At 42.4% G+C, this 12,709-nt stretch overlaps 1 long non-coding RNA gene across 1 annotated transcript; it reads right to left on the bottom strand.

Annotated features, from left to right (window-relative positions):
• Nucleotides 1-10,502: 10,502 nt before the first annotated feature.
• On the bottom strand, nucleotides 10,503-11,422 carry LOC119744628. The gene is made up of 2 exons (XR_005273581.1): nucleotides 11,169-11,422; nucleotides 10,503-10,752 (listed from the first exon to the last, which is right to left on the bottom strand). It is a non-coding gene; the product is annotated as an uncharacterized LOC119744628 (long non-coding RNA).
• Between the last annotated feature and the right edge of the window lie 1,287 nt (nucleotides 11,423-12,709).

Genomic DNA, 12,709 nt, shown 5'->3' with positions numbered 1-12,709 from the left:
ATGTTTAGGCTATTTTTGTGTGCATGTTCAAATGACGCAAACAATAGAAAATGACCGGTGCGTCTGCTGCCACCAAGCGTCTGAGAAGGCTTCCACTGAGGACAAATCTTGCCAGTGTAACCTCGCTTTCAAAACAACCTCATTTCGTAACTGATGACTTCATCGCACGCCCTCAACGATGAGTCTACTTCTGAAATCCAGCGGGCGAATTTGTGTGCGAATCACTGCAGCGATCAACGACACCAAAAATTATTGATAGAAATTTGTCAAACTTCTTCGTGACCGCCGAGTTGACTTGGGAGGTGTGGATCGTCAGTGCCGCGGTAACTCCTGTCCTTACCACGGGCCATTAAACATCTCAGAGCGTAAAACTGCATTTATCAGAAAGCTTTTTACACGCGGATTATTACATTCCCCGATGCTGGGGAAAATACACCGGGACGCGATACTGTCACGGCCGCCGAAAATCATTCCGCTAATGGACTCGGATTTGCGGCGGGGTTTGGGCTAAATCAGAAGGATTGGGGGCGAGGAGGCGTCTGCTGGCAAGCGATGGCATTTCATGGCGGGAAATGGCTTCGCTATCTGCACAAAGAAGAGGTCGGGCGGAATGAATTAGGACATTTTACGTGCCCTCCACACCTTTCGAATATTTTAATCCAGTTTCAGTTTCTGCCTATACGTACACTCTGTTTAACAACGCTCCAAAGATGGCAAAATGAGATAAAGAATTTAATCAAAAACATTCTGAATTGTTTTTCTTCGTGCTGTTATTTTTGACATAGGGTAGACACGGATAAAAGGCGTCTTGCACCGATCATTTGGGTTGAAGAGCTGGATGGATAAATGTACCACTTGTGTGAAATACCTACTTAGTTGGGGTTACTGGCAGATGAAAAGATCCCAAATTGTCAAAAAGTAAATAACTGAAACCCAGTCTTCGCCATCGAACGGGTGAATAAATAGTCGGTTGGTTTATCTTTTCTTTCCGGTTTCGTTTGCAAAAACGATCTTCATCCTTTCCGATCTATTTCAGATGATTTAGTCAGGAATCAAAACCTACAAGGAATATCTGATTCTAATTCAATATTTCCAATTAATTTTCTAGGTGAGAGGGGATACAAACATCGACCGTGAAAAAAGTCTTTGGGAAAAGAAACTGGACTCCGCCAACCTCCTACCAAGAATAGCCTAGAAAAAAATAGTCACTTCCCGACACTTTTTGTGACTATATCACTATCAACTCAGCTCAGTTTGTGCTGCTTTTCCCCAAGCACCTTGCGGAAAAAAATCTAGATTTTGAAAGGAAAAACAACATCTCATTGACTGCTGCGCGTAGGCGTTCTGTGGGTAGGCATTAATCTCCAACCAAAACACGGAAGAGGAGGAATCGATTGGCATAAGAATCACAAACCCACGATGAAAAAAAGTTATTAATAAGAACAAGTCATGAATTTACTTTCGATTTAGCAGGTTGCACGGAACGTCTATGCTAAGAACTGAACCCTCTCGTGGTTTCTTGTTTATCACGTCTTCCTATGCGGTTCCGTATAATTCTAGGAGTTTGGGTTTTGCATTGATGTGGGCGTATCGATAATTGGAAACACCATAGAAAAATAATCATTCAAGGGAGAAGTGATGTTTAACTCAATATTGAGAATATTTTTTTGTGGAAAACTTCTCTGAGCATAATTGAGGAAAACGTATATCTAAATTTATCACTCTTAAAGCAACAATTTGCTTTGAGTTTGCTTCGAATCACATAATTTGTAGATATAATGCGAACTGTAAGACGGCATGGAAAGCACTGAAAGATATTAACTCACTTGCTCGTGTATACAGTGGCACTGATTGTTAGGAGAGGCGAACTAGTATTAAAATCTATACCCTAAAAAGAATAACCTTGCTGAAAAAAACACGCAGGTTGATCAAAGAAAACCTGGATTGTCATTTAGGGCAAAGACATAATTTACTCCAATCGTTCTTAATATGAACCGCCGTGGTCTCCGCGCATCAGTTAGTTTCTATCAAATTTGCGTCCATTTTGGGGTCAAATCATTCCAGTTTGGAACAGCCATGTTGATGATAGCTGTAATCAAGACACACTCCTGTTCGTTGGTTTATTAGATTTGCCGGTTTAATGGAGAGAGCCTCGCCGGTCAGACCACACTGCCGGCCGGTGCCCCCAGCGTAACGTAATAGTTACGGTGGGAGTCATTTCGATTCAATAAAACAGGCAACCAATTGACCCAAGCAGACTGTCTGACTGTGAAACGCACACCTCTAGAGATACTTAATTTCTCTCTCGACTTGAATCATCCAAAACGGCCGAGCTCTCTTGTTGATTTAGCGGAGATTTTCTACGGCTTGAACGGCGCAGTTTCCGCTGCACTACGCTTCCTCTCCGTTTCATTGTGATCGATGGGGGAACTCCATTCAGAGGATATTTTGTGGGGCGGAATGATTCAGTGTGTAACCCACATTTTGTACCGACGCTGATCAATTTACCGGACCGATATGCTCGCAGATTGACAGAGCTCGCCCCAGTCAGGGGAAAATTCAGAAGCATTTTGTGTCGATCGGGAATGATTACAGACCAGACGATGGAATTGAGGCCAGCAGTTTCTGTAATCAGTTTTGAAAATTAATTTGGAAAGCGACGGATGCGAACATTCGTGACAGTTTGGGGTTGAAATTTGTCAGTTCTCTGGTGTTTCTTTTCATATGATAGAACACATGAACACAATAAAATAAATGTAATCTGTGAAATCAGATGTGCATCAATTTGTATGTTTTAAAGCCCCGTAGCTTTCATCTCTGAAAGATACACCAGTTAGACGGATGTAGAATATTGGTAGGTTTGTTTCACAATACAGTAACGTAGCGTCAAAGTTGTGTGAATTTTAAACCCAGTTGGGTGCACTATAAACGTCCAGCCAATCGTTCATAGCTTGGTGCTCTAAATTCCCCTCCTGAACAGAATGACATACCGCAAAATCATAATGTTTCCGTTGACTTGACATGTCCATTCATCATTTGAGAATCATACATCAACGAAAAGACAGCACCTGAACACCATTAGATTCCTTCCTCAGTTTGCTTTAAAGTGATATTGCCTGCTCTTTATGGGCGTGGCTTGGGGTTTACCGGGGGAGGTATCTTGTGAGAAAAAAAATCAAATCATACTGTCGCTAGAGGGCTCCGTTCTCAACAGCAAACAGTGGTTTCTTAACACAAACTTTTCGGAAAGAGTCCCCGTGTATGAGAAGTACTGATTGATTGGTTGCACCTGCCGAAATTCACTAATATTTTGACATGAACGTCACTTTAGATAGAGGAGGGTTATTACAAAGAGGAAAAGGGTTGTTTTTGTAAGTGTTTATTTTGCTAATAATAATTTATTAATAATGCATGTTGTTAAATTTGGTTTTAATCGTTCAATTTGGAAATTTAACTTTTACGTTATAATTCACATGAAGTATAGGCTATCGGAGCAAAAGACAAGAAAGGGGCATTAAAAGTCAATGTATATAGTATCATTAAAAAAAAATAGCTGTTTTATGGCCCGTTAGAAAAGACGACTGATTGGACAGTTAGCTGTGTCGAAAATTAGAAATAACTAAATTTTTAAAACATTTTGTAGATTACTCAAGCACGTGTTATGACTATTACCGGGCCATTATTTGTGTAATAGTATCTGATTGATATCGATTTCCACTTGCAAGACTCTTACCTTAATTGCATCTGAAATGTCATTAACCTGCTGGCTCAGGGATCGATTATCAATACACCATTACACAGCATATACCGCGCGACCAGCCGGCTAATTAAGCCTTTATTTTACAGGCCGCGCTTTTTTACAAAGCGATAATTAACGAAGTTATAATACAGCACTGGGACATGTTTGGACAACCGAGGTTCGATCGGGACTATGTCGGAGTCGCCATTACGATCTGGGCGACCTTACCGATCTATGAGAGCTGTAAACATCAGCACATATTGAACCGAGTTTGTCCGGTTGGTAACACTTATTTAATAAATCTCTATAGTGCTGATTGATTTTCTACTAAGAGAAACACTAAATCGGGTGTGAAAAGGGCCGACACTTTTCAGAACCATCTTCCGTCATTCGGCTGGATATTATTCCATATAACTCAATATTCACCATTCCATGTTTCCCTGCTCTGTGTCAGATGATAACATTATGAATGTACAGTGTTAGTACTGCTTGAAAATAAATATTCATGGCTTTCCGCTCCAATGGTAATTATAGGTGCGTAATTTCACGGCAAACTGTCCAGCGGTATCGGCGGTGCGATCAGCACCCGAAGCCAGAAGGGCGACAATGTCCGAAAGGTACATCATAAAAGTTGACATGTATTTATAGATGAGTTTGGTGCTTTTGGAAATTACTGGCGTAAAAGGACCATTTACCTTAATTGATTGGAAGAAGCGGACCACCAGTGCCCGATTGGAATATGCTCGGCTGTTAATCATACCAAGGGATAATGTGGGGAAGAAGGATTTTCAAGATACCATGGAAAACGAGAAGTGAGCCTTAAGATAATTTCTAAATGCACGTTATAGTAATTGGTAGTCCCAAATCATATCAGGCCATGTGGTTTGGGATAAGCTTGCGGACTATATTACATTTCAGTGGCAAAATTGAAAATGTAGACCTTCAATAATGGCCTACATGACTCATTGTACGTCTACAATGTTCAGACGAACGTGGACATGAGCTCAACCATGTTATCATAGCATTTCGGACAAAGAAGAAAAATCTTTACTCCAATATTTGAACATCACAATTTTTTTTACCTTCAAGAAATGGATATCAGTGCGCAGGATTTTTATTAAATAAATTGTACAAGTCTGATTTCAAGGTTGCCAATAAATGAGTGTTAACGATTCGATTAAATCTAATCTCAGAACTTCCATCCAATATGTTTTGAATGGTGTACATTTTAATCGTGCCGGGAAAAGGTAAAGAAAGACCTGCACACGTACGGTACAGATCTGGAGTAATGTTGGGCATGGCGGGTTATTTACTGCTTTTCCCAGCATAAAATGTTCTCTCTGCGTATAGCAAGCGTCGATAAGAGACCAAAATTAATGGATATTATGCGCGCTTCATTTTTCGGCGCGTCCATTCTCTAATCACCCCAAATGCCGGCGATTTATTATTTCAAATTCAGGTCGAGGATTGAGGGAGGGAAGGAGAGAATTCATATACACGCCAGAATGGATCAGTCTGTATGCCTCATCGAGCCCTCAATTTGAGAGAAATGCCAGCGAACAGGTAACACGTGTAGGGCGCTAATTCGATTTAGGTCGCAGCTAAAGCTCGATGGCCGTATCCATGAACAAAATGACTGGGAGCTAAACGACCGGCCGACGTATTTGTAATGATTATATACCCAGTTGTGTTTTCATAGCAATCAGCGGGGTGCCGTTTCTTCTCTTGTCATGAGCCTCGCAAGAACCTTGCACGTCTATTTCCTTCGCCCGTGTCTTGGCTCCTCGGGTCCTGACGGTCTTTTAATAATGACGACATCTGAAACGACAAATTACAGACAGGAGTGAGCGCTGTTTTAGGCGGGGAACTCACCCGTTGCGCGTTGGCGTCCGCTCCGTTGTTTGAGTACCTGGCCAGCTGTCTAAGCCTATACGTTGGTAATACTGTTTCTTCACTTTCTTCTCTCTCTATACCAATGTGATTTTTATTTCGCTCGTAGCTACGGCACGAAAACAGGACAGAAAATGAGACACAAAATTCACTTAGGTACATTATTGACTAACTTGATCTTCTAGACGAAATATTTGTCACAATTTAAGGGTGAGTTTCAGACTAGTTCTACTTCAAGTATTTGGATGGAATGATTTGCTCGTTTTTGTTTCACTTTATCTTGCATTTGTTGTGGGACCTAAGATATTGACACACAGCGTCGGCTGAATTAATTAGACTCTGGAAACTTTTCCAAATTTCAAATTTTGGCGGTAGTTGTAACGATCAAAACAAAATTTAAGCCAACATTTAGAGATCGAAGAGATAAAATATTGTTTAAATGTAAAATTTACCCATTGAGAGACTAGCTTCCACAGAATGCCAATAAAAAGTTAGCTGAACTTCGCCGTGATTGGCTGAAAGTCTGTTAGGTAGTATAAGGCAATGCCTGCGCGCATTATACGCAATCATGCGTCTGTAGCATTATCTCTTATTCTTCATTGGTGTAACGAGCATCCACGTCACCAAATTCCCGGGAATCTGGTTACTATGGCAACCGTGACATTGAACTAGAGTCCCTTGTCGTCAGCTTAGTCTCGTGTGAATGCAAGACGAAGTAACGGACACATCTTTCTTTTGTTCGCGAATTCTTAACAGGTTCATCAACTGAAAGCAACACAATGACACAACGGAAGAAATCGCAAGCTGATATGCCACTTATTAAAGAGTCGTCGGGACGTCCGCTGGCTAGCATTTCAGCCAGAGTGATTTGAATATCGCCACAAGTTTCATGACACTTTTCGTGGCTTGAGGAAGGGAGGGACCAATGCTTTCTGCTAAAATTGGAAAAGTGGTTGGGGAAAATGCTATTAGCCGGGGCACTTAGGCCGGATGAGCGAGCCGGGCAGGGGTAGCTGACCGTTCCGCTCTCCCCGCTCAAAGTGAATTTAGTCACTCGGTGCCGGAGAACTCCGGATAACAAGGCAGACCTGAACAGTTCACCGACTCCTCCAAATCGAATTACCCCGATAGGAGAGTTCTGGGTCACCGCTGAGCATGATGGCTATTAAACCCTCATTGGTCATGTAGGTCCATTTCAGCGGGTCGAGGAACTTACTCACACCGGGCTTTTGCACCCCAGAGCAAGGCCAAGACTCTGAGCTCCTCGCTCGCTGATCTGCTCCGGAGTCCCTCTCTAGTACTGGCAAGATACGAAAAAGAAAAACAGTCCCACAGCTTGGAGCATCGGGGAGCGCGGTGGCCTGTGTTACTCGATTATTGGATTATCCCCTCGCCCCTTTTTCAAACGACACCGAAGAGTAAGGGAGCCGGCCGTTAATTAAGCAAATTGATTAATCCGGGCGTATCTGTAACACAGTGATTACGGCAGCCTTATCACTACCAGAGTGGCTGGTAACATCGACGCCGGGCTATCATGGCATTGCACGGCCGGCTGGCAAGATCTGCCCGCTCTGCAATTTGCTTTTCCTCCTTTTCTCTCCTCCGCCCTGCCTTGCCAATAGCTCGGAGCTAAATCCGCAATCGAGTCAAGACGGGTAATTCGCCGGCCGGTTACCCACTCACATGCCCCCTGGCTGCCCGGTGCTTGGCTTGCAGACTCGCGCTGAGGTGGACAAATTGTCACACCCTACAACCGTCGCCCATCTCCGCCAAAATGTAATGAATAATTACGCCTTACAAACGGCATATTGGCAATTATTTTCTACTCGCCTTGATGTGTTTGTCGCTTAGAATCAAACTTAGGCTCTAAATAAAACTCTGAATGTCATAAACTGGAAGACACGGCATCGCATGCACAGGAAAGAATTCCTAAAACTAATGAACAGACACGGTTGAAATTTCCCTTAAAATGACTTTGTGACCTACGTTAATTTTGTTCCCCAATTAATAAGCTTCAGTGAGTTTCAAACTCAGACGGACTCAAAATTCTTTGGCCTGAAACTGAGACATAAGAATCCACTAAAAAACTAAAGTACGCGGTGGTTTGAAAAAAAAAGCCTTCCCAAGTGGCACTGAATGCCCAATCAGCCACTGAGAACTTGCCTATTGAAATCAAAATTCCACTGAAATAACGTGACAATCCTTCATCTCTTGTGTTGCTTCAATGGCTCTTTGTCAGAGTTTTATGAAAGTTCCCTCAGCATAAGATGTGTTACTATGATAACCCACAGTCCCCTTATCTCTCAGCATTTCATTGTATCACTCATTCGCATATAATTTCTCTGTTGATGAACACCTACTCGTTGCATTCAGAACTCCAACCGAACAATTGGACATATCGCCTACCTCGTGTACCAACGTCAACGTGGGCGTCATAAACATCCTGTCATAATTATTACGTGTGTCTGCAACAATCGACACGCACAGATTCTCAGAATCTGGGTTTGAGTAAAACTATGTTTTCATATTTTTCTTGCGGTTTTGCCCGCAATTATTCTCACTATGCAAGCTGTAGGGGGAGTGGGACGGACAAGTTATTTCATTTAGGAAAGGAATCGGTTACAATTTCAGTTTTTGAAGGATCGAAGAATTAGTACACTCTTTTATTTTCCTAAAGCAATGTAAAAAGTCAAATGTCCGAGGCCTTGCCGCTGTATGAAATCGTTTTGGGTAATGAAGCAAAATAACTAAGATGTCAATCGCCTTGAAAATTATGTACATCAAGCAAAGAGAAAATGCGAGGATAGGTGTTATATTGGCCTAACAGGTGTTATATTGGCCTAACTTGAACTCTAATGGGTCTTTCAAAAATCAAACTCAATCCCTTCCCTATCACTGCTGAGGCAAAATAGTGCAAGAAGAAAAGGAAGTTTGTCACTCAGTGCCAAAAAAAACAAAATAGACGTCTAAAATGACAGAAGCACCTGGATTCGAGGGCACAATACTTAAACCAAATTACAAAAAAAGGTTTCCAAACTTGCAGTTTATTGTTAAGGATGAGTCGTGAAAACGGAACACCAACAAACGTTGAGGGCGTTAAGTGCACGCTTTCACCGGCCTTAATTCAAAGCAAATTGGCCTAACACCAATGTTTGTCATTCCAATTTCTCTTTCATTTAATCCCCATCCAACCCTTAGTGACGGAGCGGAAAGGCCACTCATGTCTGATGGGGGGTCGGCCGGCATTGCTCCGTTGCCCCCCGCGTATTGGTCCACGGCCACGCGCTGGGAAAGAAAGCTCTAGCCAAACCATACTCGGTGTGTCGAGTCGAGAACAGCTCAAGAGCGCAAATTGGCTTTTTATCAAAGCTAGAGTGTTACTGTCACAGATACAGCATCAAGCCCATCTCCTGGGCTGAAAAGAGAAAACAGCCTTTCTGTGTGCCGTCCCATTAAGTTCCCGCGCGGGATGCATGGAGCTATCAAGCTGATTTTTCATTCGCTCTTTGGCTCCTCATCGATAGTCTGCTGTTCCCTCTCCTACTCGGTTGGCGAGTGTTGCACAGCCTAGGAACCAAAATGGACAAGCCCCCATCCCCATCTCTATAGTAGGACAATATTGACGCTGCTTGTATGGCCAATTAGCAGCTGTAATTCGCGGTGTTTAGAACCCATTTGCCGGTGTACTTCAGGCAGGAAAGTTGTCTCGAGTGTGTCTGATGGTCTGATCCTCCAGGTCTCTGGTACTCCATGCATTGCCAGCTGTCCAATGAATCCAATGATACCACATGATATATCATACCAAACATTTCAGGCAACACGGAATATAAAATGTGCCTGGTACTTTTCCCCGAGTCCTGAAAAGGTTATCACTACATGCATTTTGTTTTACGGAAAGTAGGCGTTGTATGGGCAGTTGTGTATAAAGGGGGAAATGGGGGCCCGCCCCCACCAACTCCGCCCCTCCCGCTGGAAGCCTCTCCCCGTGTGCCCCCTCCCCTCATAATCTCAGAATTAGGGGAACACAAGACTGCCCCTTTTTTATTGTTAAAAAACAACTGAGTGTTCAGGAAAATGAGCCCCTTCCTCCAAAAGTGCCTCGGTCCCTGTGTGCCGCAACGTTGTCTGCCTTTTTTCCTACAAAACCGTGCACCATCTCGTGTCTTTTTGAAAAAATCTACGCTCCGCGATCCGTGCTTGCAGTGTTGCGATCCGTACTGCGTGGTCGACTCAACTGGTCCAGTGCTACTGTATCATGACGACGAACCCCCGCCTCTACCCCGCAGGGGAACTACCCTAGTACCTGATGAGGCGTGGATGTGCAGTGACACCGATGCTCAAGCAGGGCGTCATATAGGTTCAACTTCTGGGGAGGGGGGGGGGGCACCTGAGGGTGCATATTTTTTTCAGGGGGGCACTGAAGGCAAGTGTTGAATTTAATATTTTAAATGGTGAGGTGGGGTGGGGGTACGGGTGGGGAGGAGGGGGAGAGGAAGGCACGGACATCCCCCGTGCCCCCGGTATTTTACAACACTGTGCTCAAGCCTCAACAATATCTCGCTTTTCCAACCTTCCCCATTTTGAGGGGAACTAGTTTAATTTTTGTTAGCTTTCTTATACCGAGTATTGGAACAGAAATATAGGCTAAAGGAGAAATAAATAACCTTCACATATAAATACACAGAGAAGAAATGCTTCATCTGATCAGAACATTTGTTACAAAAAAACACAGTATGAGAGGGGATTTAGGAAAATAGGGTTGAACTTTAAACAACTCAATTCACCATTGGGCATTGATTAAGGGAGATGATACAGAACATGACACAGTATACATGTTCATGTAAAGAAAAGGACTGACTACGGAGTCCTCGGGTTGTGTGCTCGGATAAAGCACTGGCAGACTTGAGTTCTGGTTTATTTTCCTCTCAAAAAGGCACAATCCTGACAAAATGGGCTGGTGGAGAGACTGATCTGCCCACAGCGGGTTAATGCATGGACCCATATTATCATTATATTCAGTGCACTGGTGTGAAGTTAGACAGCATGGATGCAGAAACTCTTTGTTCAAGTCTCCCAACCTTCGGTACGTCATGTACATTGCTTATGGGTCGTCCGTGATTGTTCTGGAAAATACAAAATATACCAGGATATATCATTAACATTACAAGGACAACTATTAAACATCCAAAATCGTCATAGTGATGAAGCTTCAACTAGGCATAAAATAACGCACAAGTGTCGAACGTGTACATGTATGGTCACATAGCCCTCCATGTGATATGTGTGTATATCATAGAGCTGTATAATACATATGTATATGGAGATCAATGGGTGCATCGCAGTGGCAAGACTCCTATTTCGGACACCTCGTGTGGCGTGACCTGCTTTGAATGCCTAGCCCAAACACTAGAAATTATAATATCTATGGATTCAAAACAGTATGATTTATAAGGAGTAATTAACGATTACAAATATCACAGACTGTACAGTTAACAATAAACCTCAAAACAGGATTTAATTAAGGAAATGGGTTGCTCACCATCCGTAACCAGCACCGCGACTTCACTTCAGCTTCCCGCGGTTACTGCATCGGCTCGCTTGATGGCGCCCTTCATATGATTAAAGTCGAACAGCACATGCACAGAACACAGAATTTCAGAATAAAAATCCAAATCGACCTCGCACAAAATCTTGGGCAGGGATAAGTAACAGATGAAATAAGATTAAATTTTCTCGCCTAAAATAAAAATGATTAAAATAACATTTTATTTTTAGAAGACCGAAATTTAGTGGACTGTGTCAAAAAAGAAATCCCTTTTCCACTGACACCTATTAATCGTGAACAAGAGGAAAAACATGAATACTTCAGAAGAGCACTTAGTTACAAAATAATACAACACAGAATAGATTCGCTCGTTGTAACTTGTACTGACCGACCCTGCAAGGGTTGTGGGTCCGAGTGAACAGAAAATATATCTGGCGCCCTCTACATAAGTAATGCGTCATGGGGGCGCCCTGTGATCTTGACATGTTTCAACAGCTCCCGGCCACACATCCGTCCGCGGAGCGCATGAATAATAATTCAAATTATTCTATATTAATCTGGGAGCAATGGAATTGGGGGCTTGAATATATATGGTGCTGCACCTCTGGCCAGGCCTGGGTGCGGCTTCAAATTCTGAGCATTTTGGATGCGATTGGGTTCAAAAGTGGCGTCATTTGTGGGGCCATGTTGTGGAGGGATCCTTTTTCCAAATGGCGACTTTTCCAGTTTGGGAAATATCATTCGTTTTAGGGTTGGTGTTATCCAACAAGTTAATGGTCAACCCACCAAAATTGAAAGGAAAATAAAAGACGACATGTTGATCATCGTTTTTCTGTGCAGCCTGAACACCTGCAGTTATGTGAGAGTTCTAAGTATTTTAAAAGGAATTTTGAAGTATGGCAATTTATCACTGGTGTCTATGGGAATTTATTTACTGGGTTGCACCTTTCAGACTTTTTTTATCTGTACACTTGTTCAGTCCTGAACCACAAATTGGATTGTCGCAAATAAATTGTATGCAACTTTATACTACGGATGTTTTTCCCAGACGAAGATTGAAATGATTTGGTGGTACAGCAGGTCATGGATTTGATCAATCTCTATGCGCATTCGGTTCCTTACCCCAAGAGCGATTTTTTTTTCAACTTACATGTACAGCGTACCTTTCTTTTCTGCGCGTGTGATGTGACCAAACAAGGGTGTAGAAAAAATATTGCTTCTATTATAAATTTCTAAATTGCAATTTACAATTATTGTTTAATGAGCACAGCTTACTTACGTATAAATTATTGTAAGTACACGAATACCCAGTTCATTACTGAACAGACATTTATACACATTTAAATTTGAAATACGGAAAATGTGTTTTAAATTCCACTTAAAATGTACACATTAATGTATGCACGTGGTATGTCTACACCGTATTTAAAAAAAGGCTCTGCTTGATACACATTTTAGAGGAATATAGACCATAACAGTTTGTAAATGTACAGTCGTCTCCATTTTTTTTTTTACAGCTGCGCATGCATTTCATG

This window comes from Patiria miniata, unplaced genomic scaffold (genome assembly GCF_015706575.1).
Source record: "Patiria miniata isolate m_02_andy unplaced genomic scaffold, ASM1570657v1 HiC_scaffold_7, whole genome shotgun sequence".
NCBI lineage: Eukaryota > Metazoa > Echinodermata > Asteroidea > Valvatida > Asterinidae > Patiria > Patiria miniata.
Note: the sequence above shows the minus strand (reverse complement) of the source record. Positions and strands in the feature narration are given on the sequence as shown.